The sequence below is a fragment of the Mobula birostris genome, chromosome 7 (genome assembly GCF_030028105.1).
Source record: "Mobula birostris isolate sMobBir1 chromosome 7, sMobBir1.hap1, whole genome shotgun sequence".
Lineage (NCBI taxonomy): Eukaryota > Metazoa > Chordata > Chondrichthyes > Myliobatiformes > Myliobatidae > Mobula > Mobula birostris.
The window spans coordinates 150,326,929-150,346,721 of record NC_092376.1 but is presented as its reverse complement, the minus strand read 5'-3'; the positions used below and the strand labels follow the sequence as shown (position 1 = coordinate 150,346,721).

The 19,793-nt window shown below is 41.8% G+C and overlaps 1 pseudogene; it reads right to left on the bottom strand.

The window, feature by feature from the left end:
- Nucleotides 1-2,762: 2,762 nt before the first annotated feature.
- LOC140200856 (cyclin-dependent kinase-like 3) overlaps nt 2,763-19,793 on the bottom strand; it is a 70,956-nt pseudogene continuing 53,925 nt past the window's right edge.

Below are 19,793 nucleotides of genomic sequence, written 5' to 3'. Positions count from 1 at the left end.
AACTAACTTGGGTTAAGTATTTTCTAACTTTGATTCCATGCAGCAATTTGCTTAGCTCTGTATCTTTTTATCACTTTTGCAATCACATCCTTCATACGCCACACGCCATTGTAGTTGCTTCATAGCCATGTAACCAAAACCAAATTTTCATTTCTTGGTGAGCCGAATTCCTGTATTCCTCAGACCAGAGCTGAAATAGCTGTTTTGATTGGTTGAAATGTTATGTCACATTTTATTACACCAGGAAATTTAGGCCCAGTTGCTGGAGCACCAGTTAAATGGTTATCTCTTAAAATCTATATTTGTACTTTTCGTTAAAGTGTCAGAAAAAGAAGTACGACAGGAATTGCCAAAGAACCAAATTTTCTCTTTCCTTACCTTTGGGTCTCACATCCTGATGTTACAGTGTTTAAATACTATAGAGTAATTACCAAGTTTTCCAATAAATTGTTCCTACTTCACACAAAATTTGCACCAATTACTATTCCATGAAAATAAAAATGAGCAGACTGATCTAATAGTTCTAGTCCAACAAAATGCCCAGGCAAAATTTGAGCAATGCTAGATTCAGATACAATCACATTTCCTACCATGGTCAAGGGAAAATCTGCAGATGCTGGAAATCAAAGCAACACACACAAGATACTGGAGGAACTCAGCAGGCCAGGCAGCATCTATAGAAAATGATAAACGGTCCCGGTGCAGGGCCTTGGTCCAAAACGCTGACTGCCTTTCCATAGATGGTGCCTGTCCTACTGAGTTCCTTGCGTCCTATCATGGTGCAAACTTCCCCGTCAGTCATAAATTATGATTCGGTCATCCACCCGACCCAACTGCTTTGGGAAGTATCTTTAGCAGAGGGTCTATGCTGTTCAAAAAGTCAGATTGCCACCATCTCTTCAAAGACAACTAGGAAGTTCAGACTTCTGTGTTGACAATATGCATATTGAAGTGTGAGACCCACTGAAATTGACATGGGTTTAAGATAATAGTTTCAACTGCTATCTCCAGAAACCAAGATTAGCTCTAGTGTGTCACGTCAATGACACTTTATCAGAATTATGTAACAAACCACATAATATAACTTCCCAATATTACTGCTCAATTTATAGCCAGCCCAACAATATGGACAATGCTGAATAAACAACCACATTTTCTCTTCAGTCTACACTGAGCTGAGTGTTTGTTTTCCAGCAGAATGTATGGAAAGATGCCCTATGTTCTTGAAAAAGTATTCATAATGTATCCAACACTATGGTTCTAAGTATGTGATTGAAAAGCCTTGTGACAATAAAGTTAAAGGGAATGGTAAAACTGATTAGTCCTGGTAAGGATGCCGGCTGTCTCTCAAATTCAACATGCTCCTGGTCATTGGTTTACTGCAGTTTTACTACTGAGCTTGAACTTCCCAGTGCAATGCTCCTTCAACCATGATGCATTGCCAGGAAAGCAACAGGAAATTCTACATCTCTTTTATCTTGGTGAAGTCATGCTAATGTGGCAATGCATTCAACATTGTCTCACTTTGGATAAAATAAGAAAAAATGAATTTGCCTTTTTCCTGATTTTTCATTTATTTTTGTAAAATTATGTTTTGATAAGCAGTCTTCAGAGCTGTGCTCAACTTGCGGCTTTCATCCATCAGTACTTTCGATTAAAACCACGGCTTGCTTTGGTACAATTAACGAGGAAACACTGATGAACTTACTCTGGAATAACACTGTATGGACGATGGTGGAAGTCATGGATTCAAGTCAACCACAGTATGGGCGACAACTATGTAATTGGCCCTGTGACACTATATATGACATTCTTAGCTGCTTATGCAGATGTGTAACACCCATGAGTAACAAACTCATACTCTAAAGAATGTTCCATCGTCAGTAGAAAAACTATATAGGATTACCTCTGACTCTTACTGAAAAGAACTGCTGTAGGCTCTGCTGAGTCACAGCCAAATTTCAGGTTAGTTCTCAATTGTGCTAATGCTTCACCAAATTTTGAGGATTAATCACCAGTGGAGGAAAGCAAGTAATTTGGCAAGAGTTTCTCCTCATCACCTGCGCACATATATGAATAAACAATGACTTTATTGTTTCTTGGGAGTTTGTAATTAACAGTAAACATTTGGATTCAGTGTATGTATGGGTGGGGCACTTCTTACTATAAATCCCGAGGTACACTCCCACCCCCCCACCCCCAGTCACTCCCAATGACCTCACTGCTCAATCCTCAACCATTGCCCTTAGAGGAACGCAGGTTTGCCTTGCCCAGCATACAAAGCCTGAGGTCAGAATTACTTCTATCATCAAAAACTGTGAGTAATCGAAGCTAGCTTAAGCACATCCTGACCACGTACAGCACAACTTCCTATTAGACAAAATACACTTAAAGGTTCAAGGTCTTACAAGGCAAGAAGAAAGTATAAGTAACTCCTTAAAAATAACAGTCAGTTGCTCAGATTATTGTAAAACTTACAAATATATTTTATCATTCTCCCACCACTTTGGCAATTAGCATTATTCCTCATGGAATGGTAGTTTGGAGCAAGTGCATATTTCAATTTTAAAAATTCTAATTGGAACTATGTTAAGAGTACAAGGCCCCTAGATTTATCTCCCCCTGCGATCTATCCTGAATTACACATCAAGAAGGTGCTGAAAAGAAAGAATTTTCAAAAAATGGCTTTGTTTTAATTTAGCTAAAATAAATGTGGCACACTCTCCCATCAGCAATGACAGGCTTTATTACATGGAAATCTTTCATCCTGGGCAATGCATTCTGCATGCAGAGTTTCTGGCTTTCTGTGAATCTCCCGTGGCCTAAAAGTCAAACCAAGAATAATAATGTTAACATTTGCTCTCTGCCTGAAAATGTTGTATAAACAAGTCAATATGTCACATTCTGTTTTGAAAGAATAAAGAGCTCCCAATGTCATCCAGGAAATATATTTCAGTAAGACTTAGGAACAATGAGAAAAATGAAAGTTCTTTAATATAATAAAACTAAAGCCAAAACTATTCAATAGTCTATTCGTAGTTTATTCTCGTGTTGGCGCATGGCCAAGTGGTTAAGGCGTCGGTCTGGTGATCTGAAGGTCGCAAGTTCGAGCCTCAGCTGAGGCAGTGTGTTGTGTCCTTGAGCAAGGCACTAAACCACACATTGCTCTGCGATGACACCGGTGCCAAGCTGTATCGGCCCTAGTGCCCTTCCCTTGGACAACATCGGTAGCGTGGAGAGGGGAGACTTGCAGCATGGGCAACTGCTGGTCTTCCATACAATCTTGCCCAGGCCTACACCCTGGAGACCTTCCAAGGTGCAAATCCATGATCTCATGAGACTAACAGATGCCTATATAATAAGTTTATTCTCAAAACACTAACATTAGAAACGTAGATCACCTCTTTTTCATGATATATTAGCAACAGCAGACATATATTAATTTTCATGAGTCTTATGAGCAATTGGTGGATTTTTCAAATCTGCTTCATCCTGACTCAGTTGTGTGATATGTAAAGGAACAATTGAACAAGGCCCTCAAGCCACTATAACAGGGTAAAAGTACCGAAGTGTGTTTGATATGGCGGAAACAACAGGAATTCTGCAGGTGCTGGAAATTCAAGCATCATCAGCTCCTGGGTACTCAGAGGCTCCATCTTCCTCTCACCCCAACCCTCCCCTCTCCACTGACACCCCTAGGCTCCCCGCTCCCCCCTCTGATCCCAGCTCTCATCCGTGCTGGGTCTTTACCATCCTCTCCGACCTTCAACTGTCTGAGGCAGAACGCTCTGTCCTCAGTAAGGGCCTCACCTTTGTCCCCCTTCGCCCACACCTCAGCGAGTTCTGCGTTCGCCATGATGCGGAACTTTTCTTCCGCCGTCTCCGTCTCCGAGCCTTCTTCTTCGGCAAGGACTCTTCCACCCCCACCAATGACCCCTTCTCCCGTCTTCAACCCTCCTCTTCTTCATGGACACCCCGCTCTGGTCTTCTGCCTGCTCTGGATCTCTTTACTTTCTCTCACTCTCCTTTTTCTCGCTCTGTCCCTCTGACTATACCCCTTGCCCATCCTCTGGGTTCCCCCCCGCCTTGTCTTTCTCCCTGGGCCTCCTGTCCCATGATCCTCTCATATCCCTTTTGCCAATCACCTGTCCAGCTCTTGGCTCCATCCCTCCCCCTCCTGTCTTCTCCTATCATTTTGGATATCCCCCTCCCCTTCCCACTTCCAAATCTCTTACTAACTCTTCCTTCAGTTAGTCCTGACAAAGGGTCTCGGCCTGAAACGTCGACTGTACCTCTTCCTAGAGATGCTGCCTGGCCTGCTGCGTTCACCAGCAACTTTGATGTGTGTTGCTTGATATGGCGGAGTCTATTTTAAAACCAACTAAAGGCCACATTGCCTGAGCATAAACTAGTCAAAGGCAAGTGGCAATTTGTTTTATATTTTACTTTACATGGAAAGATGTAAAATAGGCTCTTCATTTGTTATCGCCCAATGGATACCAAGTTAAAACCTACCTGAAACAAAGGAAAAGTCATTTATCTGAAGACTTTGTCATTTTCCTCACAATGGGCCTGTTTACAGTTCACACTGTGAAACTCTAAACTCAATGTACAACACCTTCTCATTGAGCATATTGCATCCTTTTGGGTTCAATGTCAATGTAACATGGACCAGTATTCATATATCATCAGTATTTCTAGCTTTTGTGTTCATATTTGCAGAATTCCTGCAATTTTTTCCTCCTTCAGTAGTTCTGGATAAATGTTCTGTTTCTTACATTTACAACTCCCACTGACTGACATTTGTTAAGCACTAATTATCTGACCACCATATTTCAAATTATACTAGTTATGACACAGCAGTTGAATTGGACTCATGATCCACAGATCTAAGTTAAAATTCCACTACAGCCGCCACGGTCTTTGAAATAGGTTAATAATCTAGAATTGGACACCAAAACTAGCCATTAGTAAAGGGATACCAGACTGTTGTAGACACCCATCAGTTTCACTAATAACAATAAAGAATATCATTAAGGAAGAAAGCTGTATGATAATGTCTCTTAAATTACTAAGTAAGCCATTATAACCTCTACATCAAAGGGAATAAAACTAAACAGACCACCCTGCATTAATTGATGTGCTGAATTCAAACACAACAAAGATGTTCATGCAACTTTGCAAAGTTCTCCTCACAAACATCTGGTGTCTAATTGGGAGGGATAGTCCAAAGACAGATCATGCAACAGGCTGATATGGTTGTCTTTATAGAGGTCTAAAAGTTTTATTGAGATACAGCCCAGTGTAGGCCCTTCTGGCCCTTCAAGCCATGCTGGCCAGCAATCCCCCAATTTAATGCTAGCCCAATCACAGGACAATTTACAATGACCAATTAACCCACCAATCTGTAGGTCTTTGGACTGTGGGAAGAAACCGGAGTACCCAAAGGAAACCCATGCGATCTGGGGGAGAATGTGCAAACTTCTTACAGACAGTAGGAGGAATTGAAACCAGGTCACCTGTACTGTAGAGCATTGTGCTCATTTAATGACTACGCTACCATGCCGGTAAGCAGTAACTCTGTAAATCCTCAACATTGACTCCAGACCACGTAAAGTCTGATGGGTAAGCAACGTCTGTCAGTTGGATGTATCAGTGATCCTGCACATGAAAGGAACACTTGGTAGCACCATCGCTGACTGAATCCTGTAGAATATAGTCACCGGATTGGGTCTGCAGCAGACAGTGAGTGAACCAACACGAAGGATAAATACGTTTGTCCTCACCCTCACTAATGTACCTGTGGCACACACATTTGTCTATTGGTAAAACTGACCACCCCTCAGTCCTTGAGGAGACAAAGTCCCGTTTTCACCCTGAGAACAATCTCCATATTGTCATGTATACCATTGAGCAAAGTGAGAAAGACTCACAACAGATCTGGCAGCTCAAAGCTAGTCATTCACGAGGCGCCGTGGAGCAACAGCAGCAAAAGTGTATGTCATTACAATCTGTAACTTCCTGGCATGGTATGTCTCTCACTCAACTGTAACAGAGAAGCTGGGGTGGGAGGGGGGTGTGGAGGAAACGGGAGGCTACCCCGGTGAAATAAACACCATGGAAAGGCATGTTAGGAGCAAAGCCAAGCATGCAGAAAACAAGGTGCCAACGATGTGAAGCTTCAGCAGATGGTGGCATACTCGTCAGGCAGCTGAAACAGCATGCAACAAGTGATTCTACAACCCAAAGCTCTGCACATATCTAGTCGTTAAAGGGGGAGGACAATTAGACAGCTAAGGAGGAGGAGACTCCAAGAAAATCCCCGTTTTCATCAGTGTTGAAATCCAGTAAATGAGTGCGAAAGACAAGGCTGAAATATCCAGAAATCTATTCAGCAGACCTGCCAAATACATGATCCATCATGGATCATTCTGAGGGCCCCTCCATCATGGAAGCTACTCATTAGCCAATTAGATTCATTTCGCATGATACCAAGGGCATCATGGGCTACAACTCAGTTATGGGAGCAGCAACATCTTGGCTGTAATACCAGCAGACAAGCTGTTCTAGTGCAGATACAACACTGGCATCCTTCTGACAATATGGAAATTTGCCCAGCTACATTTGGCTCACACAAAGTAGGATAAATTCAATTCAGTTGATTACTAATCAGTCTACTCTCAATCATCAGCAAAGTGATGCTGACAGTGCTATCAGCACCATCAAGCAACACTCGCTCACCAGCCTGCCCACTTTGGATTTTGCCAGACCCAGTTAGTTCCAGGGCTCATTGCAGCATTGGTATAAAGATTGAATTCTGGATGTGATGTGAGTGAGATTATTCTGAACATTATGCCAACTTTTAACAGGAGCCCTGTTAATACTGAAAACCCTCAACATCTGCAAGTCTGAGCTCCTCTAAAGATCTGCTGCATCATCTTGCCCTCTTTCATGCCAAGATTTAGGAAGAGTTGAACCACTTCTCAGAGAAGGCAGACATTGTGTCAGCACAACCTTTGGTCAATTGAGCAAGTGAGGTTTCCAAAATCCAGACCTCAGACAAAACTCATGAGCTATTGGAGAGCAGTGATCCCTGTCCTCCTATACAACTCTAAGACCTGGACTACCTATAACAGACATCTCAAGTCGCAAAAAAATGTTCTATCATTGTTACCTCCACAAAATCCTCCAAGTTCAAAGGAAGGATAATCAAATCTATGTCATTGTTGTTGGATTAGTGTGTAGAATTGTTATTTTTCTAGTATTTTTCAAAGTAGTTTAACTTTCCTACGCTCGCTTGTAATTTTTATATAATCACTTATATACGTTCAGTAAATTTTTTAGTAATTGTAGTATAGCCGATTCAGTATTTTCTAGAAGCTTCTCATTCCTTTTGCAGCAGTTGTCTCACCATTTAAATCTGGCTAAGTTATAAGTTCATTGTTATCACCAGAATAATGTTACCTCTAGTCTGAGTATGAGATGACCAAAATTTCTTTTTCTTTTCTTTTAATTTTGTCCTTTCTCTGTTCTTGTAACAGTTAATAGAACAGCCATAATCGCCCAGGTTTATTCCACATTCTTGACTTTAGAAGAACGTCTGGATCAATATCACCAGATCCAAAATTGTCCTCTCAATGTCCTCAGTAATGAAGACCTGGTTCCTTTAAAGTTGGTGATTCTGGGACAGGCCATGCTATTTGCATAGACCACACAATGGCCATCAGTAGACACTGCATTATGAGCTCTGCTATGGGACCAGATTGTCAGGTGGACAGAGCAAATGATTGAAGGATATGTTCAAAGCTTTCTTGAGGTAGTGCAATATCCCCACTGACACCTGGGAAACTCTGGTCCACGACTGCTTAAAGTAGAGAAGGAACATTCAGGATTGTGTTGAGAACCTCAAGGCCATGCATCAAGAGCACAAAAAAACCCCTGCACAAGCTACAGAAGAAATGTAGTACCCACAATCTACCTACTCTCTCACTCTATTACCAACCTCACAACCCAACTTTGGAATCATGTGCAATTCCCACATCTGCACCATCAGCTACCTCAGAACCCACAAAACTGGGATAGAAGCAAGAATAGTGAGAATCTAAACAACTAAATGATCATCATCACCTAATTGTGACAATGAATCTATCAGATAGAAAATCTAATTAAATGGAAGTCCATTCACATTCTGAAGCCATTGCCCTGTGAAGTCAATGGTACAGAGAGAATCTGGGAAAATGGGATTTGTCACAGGAGACCCCCGCATATTAAGTTTTCATTAACAGCTGATTTGGATTGGCCACCTATTAGCCAAGTTCCCAGATGTTATTTTTCAGTCAAGACCCAAAAAGCTAGATTCTGGAAATCTGAAGTAAAAATAGAAAACCAACCAACAATGTTCCCATAAAACACTATTGCTCCAAGTATCTGCAATAGGGGTTTGGGTTTGGTAGGAAAATCGAAAAGTTGTGACCAAACCGCTATTGCAGATATTTGAGAGCAGTGTTTTATGGGGACATTGTGAAGGTGTGGAGATCAAATTGAAAATAAAACAGTGTAGATGTGGAAACACAAAACACATGCAGAAAATGCTGGGAAAAGCTCCGAGATCAGGTTTCCAAGTTAGTTGGCCAAGACTGCTGCTTGGCAAGCAGAAGCAAAAATTAATTGTATGAACATTAATTCAACATAAGTGTCAAGTATAATTAGCATCATTTTACCTGGTGGAAAGTGTTCCTAGTTTGATCCTGGTCAGAAATCACCAACAAAGGGATTCTCAACTCTTTTTTCAGCAGCTTGCATTTTCCTGGAATTAGAACATTGGTTTACATAGCAATTTTTGTTGTTCCATTAAATGTAAAGTCATACGGCTGAGTTTGCATTTGTGTTGTGATATTAAAGTGTCCTGCATTATTCCTTGTATTCCTGCAATCTCCCCCAATCCATGCCATTTAGTTACCAATGTAGTAGTTATTTCACAGAAGCTGCTTTTCGAACAGTTTTTATTGAAGGTGACAATAACCATCTCAAAGAAAGTGCACTCTTTTTTGGATGGATTATGATATGAACAATTACAAGATTGATGCAAATTCAAACTGATTACAATAAAATCTGAGATTGTTCATCGTAACCAACTTTCTGCCAAAGGAAACTTGCCGAGGATAATGGTATTCTTACCTACAGAGCAGCTAGGATCACAGAAACTGGGCAATAGATGTGACACATAAAAGACTGGGTGTGGATGAAATGAAAATTACGAACACGAGAAAGTCTGCACGGGCTGGAAATCCAAAGCAACACGTATAAAATGCTGGAAGAACTCAGCAGGTCAGTCAGCATCTATGAAAAAGAGTAAACAGTCAAAATTTCAGGCCGAGACCCTTTATCAGGATGGAGATAAAGCGTCTCAGCCTGAAACATCGACTGTTTAGTCTTTTCCATTTATGCTGACTGACCTGCTGAGTACCTCCAGCATTTTATGTGCGTTGCTTTAGATGAAAATTGTTTCCAAGGAACAGATGCTGATAACATAACAGGAGTTAGTCCTGGACTGCCTGCGGTTGTTTCCAAGGTGGTGACGTGAAATCCAGAGAACCAAATGGCTACTGTCACCAGTGCACTGGGGCCTTGGATGTGTATCCCAAAAAAGGAGAGGAATGCCAGCTATCATTAAAGACAGCGGTAGTATCACATGTTGAAACATGAATTGTAAGGGTAGTTCTGTCCTCTCCCCTATCACAACCAAAGCTCCAATCTGTTTCTGTGAAGGCAAGTATCAGCAGTAGTTCCCAACGAAGCTGTTCATGCTCAGCAGGTGCCTCAAAAGAAGTAAAAGGCTTTCCTGATGTTGATGTAAATGAGATTTATATATTCCAGGATGTATATTGTATACATTTCTCAGACATTAAATGCACCTTTTGGATCAATTACAGGAAATGGCCTGAAACTGACTTCAAAATCTTACATGGCGTAATTCTCAGGGAGTAGGAATCCTTGGAATTGTCTGCCCAAGGTGGTAGTGGAAACTCAGTTACTGAGTTATTCAGGACAGAGATCAATAGATTTGTAGATATTAAAAGAAACACGGTGTGGTGCTAGTGCAGGAAAGTGATGCTGAGGGAATAAGATCAGACATGATATTGAAAGGTGGAGCAGGCAGTAGAGATAGAATGGTATGTTTCTGATTCTCCTTCCCTACGACACTTCAAGTCAAGTCAAGTCACTTTTTATTGTCATTTCGACCATGACTGCTGGTACAGTACACAGTAAAAATGAGACAACGTTTTTCAGGACTACATGAACAATACAAAAACTACACTGAACTACGTAAAAAACAACACAAAACTACACTAGACTACAGACCTACCTGGGACTGCATAAAGTGCACAAAACAGTGCAGGCATTACAATAAATAATAAACAAGCCAATATGCACAGTAGAGGGCAGTAGGTTGGTGTCAGTCCAGGCTCTGGGTATTGAGGAGTCTGATGGCTTGGGGGAAGAAACTGTTACATAGTCTGGTCACGAGAGCCCGAATACTTCGGTGCCTTTTGCCAGATGGCAGGAGGGAGAAGAGTTCATACGAAGGATGCGTGGGGTCCTTCATAATGTTGTTTGCTTTACGGATGCAGTGTGTGGCGTAAATGTCTCTAATGGCGGGAAGAGAGACCCCGATGATCTTCTCAGCCGACCTTACTATCCGCTGCAGGGTCTTGTGATCCAAGATGGTGCAATTTCTGAGCCGGGCAGTGATGCAGCTGCTCAGGATGCTCTCAATACATCCTCTGTAGAATGTGGTGAGGATGGGTGCTGGGAGATGGACTTCCCTCAGCCTTTGCAGAAAGTAGAGACACTGCTGGGCTTTCTTTGCTATGGAGCTGGTGTTGAGGGACCAGGTGTTCATGTGTTCAGTTACAAATCTTGTCACCCCATAGCGGTCGGGTCAATGGGCTCCAGAGCCTTCTCCTCATTCAATACTAACTTAGTTATTACGATTTAGGAAACCATTTGGCCTACAGATTCTGTCTGTACTTCTCGCTGCCTCAGTAAAGCAGCCAGCACAATCAAAGACCCCACCCAGCCCGGACATTTTCTCTTCTCCATTCTCCCATCAAGCAGAAGATTTTTAAAAAGCCTGAAAGTACATACTAGCAAGCTTCAGGAAAGCTTCTACCCCACTGTTGAATGGTTCCTTAGTACAATAACATGGACTCTTCAAGATTTAAGTTGATTTATCACATGTACATCAAAACATAGAGAAAAATGCATTGTTTGTACTAACGAACAACACACCCGAGAGAGCGCTGGAGGCAGCCTGCATGTGTTGCCACGCGTTCTAGTGCCACCTTAGCATGCCCGTTGGCAGAACACAACAAACAGCAAAACAACAACTGACCTCACAACCTATCTCATGATCTTGCACCTCACTGTTTTCCTGCAATGCACTTCCTCTGGAGCTGTTACACTTTTTTCTGCATTCTGTTATTGCTTTACCTCGTACTGTACTTCCTCAACACACTGTGTAATGGTTTGATCTGTACGAACAGAAGGCAAAACAAGCTTTTCACTGTATCTCGGTACATGTGACAGTAATAAACCAATTTCAGTTCCACTGGATCCATGCTGAACTCAAACAGCATCTGTCCCTTTTACCTCTCTCTATTCCCCTGTACTACCACTGTGTAAATTCTTTCCTATATGTCAATCAACACCTCCTTGATTCCGCAAACACGAGGAATTCTGCAGATGCTGGAAATTCAAGCAACACACATCAAAGTTGCTGGTGAACGCAGCAGGCCAGGCAGCATCTCTAGGAAGAGGTACAGTCGACGTTTCGGGCCAAGACCCTTCAGTTAGTCCTGACGAAGGGCCTTGGCCTGAAACGTCGACTGTACCTCTTCCTAGAGATGCTGCCTGGCCTCCTTGATTCCTTTGCATTTACCTACACCACAGGGTAGATGACAGTAGTTAATTACCTTAACAACATATATTTGGATTTGGGACAGTCTTCCTATTCCTGTGATTTTAAATGGTGAAACAATGAACTCCTTGAGCCAATTATCATTTCAGCTTCCTGCTGCTCCAGCTGAAGGCATAACAACAACAGAAAAGGCAGTAAACATTCTCCTACATATCATTCCATAATAAATTTGCATACAAGGGTCAATGACCTGAAAGGTTATTTCTGTTTTTCTTTCCATATATACAGCCTAGCCGGTTGACTACTTTATTTCTGTCTCTGTTTCAGATTTCCAGCATCTGTAGTTTATTTCATTTTTCACCTGAAGGCAAACTACTCTTATCCAAATACATCGGTAATTACCAATTGCAATTTTCTGTATATTTCTAATAATTAAAAATGCAGTAGTTCAAGTAAATCTCTTTCCTTTCTAAACTAACCCATCCATGACTTATGCAAGATTATTGCATATATACAGTATTAAGAAGACACAATGCATTGTGTAGTTAACATTAGACACACGCTATTTATAAATCTAAATGTTAATATCTTTAAGCTCTTAGCGTTCATTAAAATGGTTGGCATATAGAAACTTCTGTTTAAAATAAGAAATATCAGCTGTTAGCTACTGATGCCTGCAATTAGCTCTCAATGTGCTAAAGAATTTAGTTACCATTATGAAGTTTTTATTTGAGCCAGTTGACATTTGTTTACAGATCAACTAACAATGCATGGCTGAGGTGCTGAGTAATTGCAGTTTAGAATTCAACTCTGCAGTTCTTTATGTAATGAAAACCCTCTTCTTTCAGTCACAGACCATGTGACCATTTTCTATCGTCAAAAGCGGAGCACATAGTGCATAATATTCCTGGATTCAGAAATCACGACCCAAGTTTATCTGTTGCTACTGAGTGTGAATGAGAAATCAAACGTATTTTCCCACTAGCCCAATCTCCTATTATCGATGTTGCCACACTTATCTTTGCTCTTGAATATAAAACGAAATAGACAGGAAGGAAGCAGGGTCCTACTTTAAATATGCAGATAGTATCCAATGCAGTAATTAAGGTGCAGAATGCAATTTCCAACGGATGCCTGAGAGGACTGCTATCTTACAAAAAAGGGGATGATTTCAGCTCTTTCCTCAGTAGACAAAATCTCTCGTAAGGTGGATCATAGATCAGAAGCCCAAGGAAGTAAACTTAAACGTATTTTTTTCTAGTCTCTATATGGAACAACAAAGGGACTGGTCTACTGTTTCTTATTGGGAATTCTTAGGCTTCCGTTCTACCAGCCTACCACCCCCCCCCCCCCCAACACAAATGATGCAAGATAGGTCCCTGAACTCCTGCAGCCACATAATAACCACATTTTCACCATTTCTGTTATGGTTGCCACCTTTAACTTATTTACATGTTTCCATTAGCCAGAGTAACTGCCAAACAGGAGTATACAGCAAGTTCTTTAAGAGGGCTAATGATGTGTTAGCTTTTATGACTTGGTTTTGAGTACTAAATAAGAAAGTCTTATTGTAGTTCTATATGGCTGGTGAGACCAAATCAGTAGTGCTGTGTGCGATTTTGGTCTCCTCACTTGAGAAGGAATATGCTTGCAACTAAGGAAATACTGCAAAACCTCACAAGACTGATTTGGTAGGAATAGTGGTTTTGTTGCATGAAGATAAATTGATTAGGCCTGTATTAGGTAGAGTTTAAAACTTACAAAATTCTTCCTTCTTCTACCAACCCTGGCTATTGCCTCTTTAATATATCTTTTCAGGCATGTGCACAATTCAAATGCAGTGTTTTGTTATAAGATATGCTTCTCTATTGAAGAAATAATATTTTTAAAATGATTTTTCTCACGGTTAATTGCATCTACTAGGTGAAGTGAAGGCAGTGGAATATCCTTAACCCTGTTGACTGGGCACCTCAAAGCATACGTTGAAGCATATCTTCTTCATATCCTAGAATGTAACTTCACCTCTAGAAATATTTTGTAATTTCCAGTGAGTGCACAAGCCAAATCAAAAATTATTAGTCATCAATTTTAATTTAATGGTTATCTAAATATTCCCCCACATGCTTTCCTCAGGATGACATCTCAATAGATTTGAGCTAAAGGCAAGTAAACACATTTATTAGACAGTAAATGGATAATGAACACCACAGAATTACATCAAATTAAGCCTTAACCATAGCTCCTGAGAAGTTTCTAAAATATTAATATTGGCTGTGCAAATTACAAGTTGCACATTCATTAATCTTTACATGGAACCTAGCTGCTGACCCTAGTCTTTCTGAACTATGTCCATGATGGATTCAATTAGAACAAAAATATGTATTAATATTCATTTCTGTGGCCCCCTGATGAATAGCTGAGATTTGCTGTTTAGTACTACTCCTTGAAATGAATATAATTATAAACCAACCATTTTTATTTATTTTACTTTCCATCCTGTACCTGTCAATGATCATTAGGACAAGATTCTTGCATAGGCAGAGTATTTGGACTAATCTTCCAGAATACTGGGCAGGCAGTTTAAATTCTGCTGATTTTTATCAGTTGCTAACATTAACAGCAAAATAAGAATGCTGATGTCTGTCAGCACGAAACATAAATGATTGGCAGGTAATTCAGTTTAATCTGCAGGTAATCTGCTACGTGCCTCTGGTGAAGAGTAAACCTGCAATCTCGAGGACAGCGAGGAAATGGACGGAGGAGGCTTATGAGGCACTCCAGGCAACACACATAAAAGTTGCTGGTGAATGCAGCAGGCCAGGCAGCATCTCTAGGAAGAGTGAACGTTTCGGGCCGAGACCCTTCGTCAGGACTAACTGAAGGAAGAGCTAGTAAGAGATTTGAAAGTGGGAGGGGGAGGGGGAGATCCAAAATGATAGGAAAAGACAGGAGGGGGAGGGATGGAGCCAAGAGTTGGACAGGTGATTGGCGAAAGGGATATGAGAGGGTCATGGGAGAGGAGGCCCAGGGAGAAGGAAAAGGGGGATGGGGGAAAAAACCCAGAGGATGGGCAAGGGGTAAAGTCAGAGGGACAGGGGGAGAAAAAGGAGAGAGAGAGAAAGAATGTGTGTATATAAATAAATAACGGATGGGGTACGAGGGGGAGGTGGGACATTAGCGGAAGTTAGAGAAGTCAATGTTCATGCCATCAGGTTGGAGGCTACCCAGATGGAATATAAGGTGTTGTTCCTCCAGCCTGAGTGTGGCTTCATCTTTACAGTAGAGGAGGCCGTGGATAGACATGTCAAAATGGGAATGGGATGTGGAATTAAAATGTGTGGCCACTGGGAGATCCTGCTTTCTCTGGCGGACAGAGCGTAGGTGTTCAGCAAAACGATCTCCCAAGCTGCGTCGGGTCTCATCAATATATAAAAGGCCACATCGGGAGCACCGGACGCAGTATATCACCCCAGCCGACCCACAGGTTCAGGGCCCCAGACAAGCTCTGGAGGCACTCCAGGGTTGTTTTGAGGTGACAGACTGGCAGGCACTCTGTGAGCCACATGGAGAGGATACTGATGAGCTCACAGAGTGCATCACTGGTTACATCAACTTCTGTGTGGCCTGCAATGTTCCAACAAGAACTGTCCTTTGTTATTCAAGTAACAAGCCATGGGTAACAAAGGACATTAAGGAGGGCGTTTAGACATGGAAATGGGGAGGAGCTGAGGGCAGTACAGAGGGACCTGAAAGCCAGGATCAGGGAGGCTAAAGACAGGTATAGGAGGAAGCTTGAGTGGAAACTCCTTTCTTTCTTTTTAAATCTTTTTATTAAATTAGTACACAAAAAGTAAACCATGTAGACACTGTTGCAATATAAATTTGCAAGAGATATTAATACACAAAAAAAGTTAGTACAAACAGTGCAGTTTAGATATAAGATAACAAGGTAATATAATAGTATACTAATTTTCCATACATATCAGTAAAGAGAAGAAAAAACCCCCCCAAAAAACCCACCGTGCAACTAATCTAAAAAACAAAGCAAAGCAATGGGCTAACTAGGTAACAAGTAGAGTTAAACAACTTAAAACAATCACGTCCTCAAACCCGACCTCCATTAAAAACAGTTAAAAAAGCAAGAAGGGAATGTAAATATGGGCAAAGAGAAAAAAAATTACATTAAATGAAAATGTTGAATGAAAGGTCTCCAGGTCTGTTCAAATTTAACTGAAGTATCATAAAGATTACTTCTAATTTTCTCCAAATTTAAACATAGTATCATCTGAGAAAACCAAAAGAATGTAGTTGGGGCATTAATCTCCTTCCAATGTTGTAAAATACATCTTTTCACCATTAAAGTAAGAAATGCAATCATTCTACGGGCTGAAGGGAAAGATTACTGGAAATTTTAGGTAATCCAAAGATAGCGGTAATAGGATGGGGAGAAATATCTATATTCAATACCTTTGAGATAATATTAAAAATGTCTTTCCAAAAGGTTTCCAAAGTAGGACAGGACCAAAACATATGAGTTAAGGAGGCTATCTCCCCATGACATCTGTCACAAAGAGGGTTAATATGAGAATAAAAATGAGCTAATTTATCTTTAGACATATGTGCTCTATGAACAACTTTAAACTGAATTAGGGAATGTTTGGAACAGATAGAGGAAGTATTGACTAGTTGTAAAATATGTGCCCAGTCATCCGCTGAAATAATAAAGCCCAATTCCTTTTCCCAATCTGACCTAATCTTATCGAATGGAGCTTTCCTAAGTTTCATGATAGTATTAGAGTGGAAACTCCAGCAGAACAACATGAGAGAGGTCTGGAGTGGGATGAGGACCATCACTGGGTTCCGGCAAACTAGCAACAGAGGAGCTGAAGGCAGTGTAGACAGGGCCAACGAACTTAACCTGTTCTTTAACAGATTTCACATTGTGGCCCCTGCCCATCTCCCACATGATTCATCTGTCGTCGACCCCCAACCAACACATATTCCACTCTCCCCTCCTCACAGTCCCCCACCCTGCTCTCCTGACTATACCCCTTCCCCACACAAAACCACCACAGTGGGCTTCACAGCTGAACAGGTGAGAAGACAGCTGAAACGTCTCAACGCAAGAAAGGCCGCAGGACCGGATGGTGTCAGTACCAAGGTGCTCAAAGCCTGTGCCCCTCAGCTATGTGGAGTACTTTGCCATGTCTTCAACCTGAGCCTGAGCCTCCAGAAGGTTCCTGTGCTGTAGAAGATGTTCTGCCTCGTCCCTGTGCCGAAGACGCCGCGCCCCAGCGGCCTCAATGACTACAGACCAGTGGCATTGACCTCCCACATCATGAAGAACCTGGAGCGGTTCTGGAGCTGCTCCGGCCTATGGTTAGGTTACACTTAGATCCCCTCCAGTTCGCCTACCAGCCCCGACTAGGAGTTGAGGATGCCATCGTCTACCTGCTGAACCGTGTCTACGCCCACCTGGACAAGCCAGCAAGCACTGTGAGGGTCAGGTTTTTTGACTTCTCTAGTGCGTTCAACACCATCCGCCCTGCTCTGCTGGGGGAGAAGCTGACAGTGATGCAGGTGGATGCTTTCCTGGTGTCATGGATTCTTGATTACCTGACTGGCAGACCACAGTACGTGTGCTTGCAACCCTGTGTGTCTGACAGAGTGATCAGCAGCACTGGGGCTCCAAAGGGGACTGTCTTTTCTCCCTTTCTCTTCACCATTTACACCTCGGACTTCAACTACTGTACAGAGTCTTGCCATCTTCAGATGTTTAGGATGACTCTGCCATGGTTGGATGCATCAGCAAGGGAGATGAGGCTGAGTACGGGGCTACGGTGGGAAACTTCGTCACATGGTGTGAGCAGAATTATCTGCAGCTTAATGTGAAAAGACTAAAGAGCTGGTGGTGGACCTGAGGAGAGCTAAGGTACCGGTGACCCCTGTTTCCATCCAGGGGGTCAGTGTGGACATGGTGGAGGATTACAAATACCTGGGGATACGAATTGACAATAAACTGGACTGGTCAAAGAACACTGAGGCTGTCTACAAGAAGGGTCAGAGCCGCCTCTATTTCCTGAGGAGACTGAGGTCCTTTAACATCTGCCGGACGATGCTGAGAATGTTCTACGAGTCTGTGGTGGCCAGTGCTATCATGTTTGCTGTTGTGTGCTGGGGCAGCAGGCTGAGGGTAGCAGACACCAACAGAATCAACAAACTCATTCGTAAGGCCAGTGATGTTGTGGGGATGGAACTGGACTCTCTCACGGTGGTGTCTGAAAAGAGGACGCTGTCCAAGTTGCATGCCATCTTGGACAATGTCTCCCATCCACTACATAATGTACTGGTTGGGCACAGGAGTACATTCAGCCAGAGACTCATTCCACCGAGATGCAACACAGAGCGTCATAGGAAGTTATTCCTGCCCGTGGCCTTCAAACTTTACAACTCCTCCCTTGGAGGGTCAGACAACCTGAGCCAATAGACTGGTCCTGGACTTATTTCCTGGCATAATTTACATATTACTATTTAATTATTTATGGTTTTATATTGCTATATTTATACCCTATTCTTGGTTGGGGCAACTGCAACAGAAATCAATTTCCCTAGGGATCAATAAAGTATGACTATGACTATGACTATGACTATTCCTCAAGCCCACACATTTTGCTTTTAAATGAAAATTTCGACCCTTTTCTACTCTATGCACCTTCAGTTGCGTCATTGCCACACTTCATGGCCTAGTGAAAAGCCATCCTCTTCAGCATTTCCTAAGAACCTCACCCAGGCAGTTCCCACTGAAAAGCAACATTCCCTTCAGCAGTCAGATAGGCATTCGGAGCAAGAAAGGGTGATTAAAGTGTCTGGTGCTCTTTGGAAGTTAAAGGAGGAAGAGTTAAATAAGGAGGAGCTGGAGGAGTGATTAATGTAGAATTGCTCTGCGGTTAATCATCTTAAACAAGTCCTGAGAATGCTTGTTACTTGTGTGGAATTCTAATGTCTGCAATTGCCTCATAGAAATATATTGTCATCTTATTGAACACATAAAAGGTGAACTATTAATCACCACCTCTTTAGAAGAGTTTCTGCAGGTTTCAATCTGAGATATAAGTAAGAACAAGCCATGGGTGAGAAAAGAACACTTGCTTTGCCTGTCTAAAGTACTTAATTTCAGGCCAATTTCACTTCTAGCTGATTGGTCTCTGACGTGAATTACCAATAAACAAAATCACAGGAAAAGAGTCTGATATTTTTTCTGTAAAGCTTCCTGTGAATGATTTCTCCCAGGAGTACAAAGTTTTGAATTATGTTCTTCTTTTATATTAGGGATTATTCTTGTTGCTCTCAAAGAACAGCCTCCCATTCATGGATATTCAATCTGAAAGCTGGGAACCAAAACTGAGCATGACTTGCCATCTGAGATGCACTTTAAAATGTCATTGTAATCTCTGTAGGTTTGGAGCATTTCATTATGCAATATTGTCATGGTACTAATAATACCTGGTGAGCAAGTGCCGCAGAGATGACTCACTGCAATAAACATGCATAGTTCCTACGCAGACTGGGCGAGGCACTGTGTGTGTACAGCGGGTATAGAAAATCCAGAAGACAGGTTGTTGATTGCAAGAAGCATTGAAGTTTTTATCCAAACGCAGTTGTTAAATCTGCCATTTTCAGCCTCACATGGCTGAAAATTGACAACCTAGAGTGAAATGTGAGGACCATTGCCAAATCCTTTTGCATCACTCCAAAAATTCAAATTGGCAATTCCCAGAATGAGTCACCCTTGAGCACCTGATGTGGTTTTTGATTTAGCAGCATACACAATGACATAGTTTAAACCAGAATGCTGCAAATACTTAGCAGATCA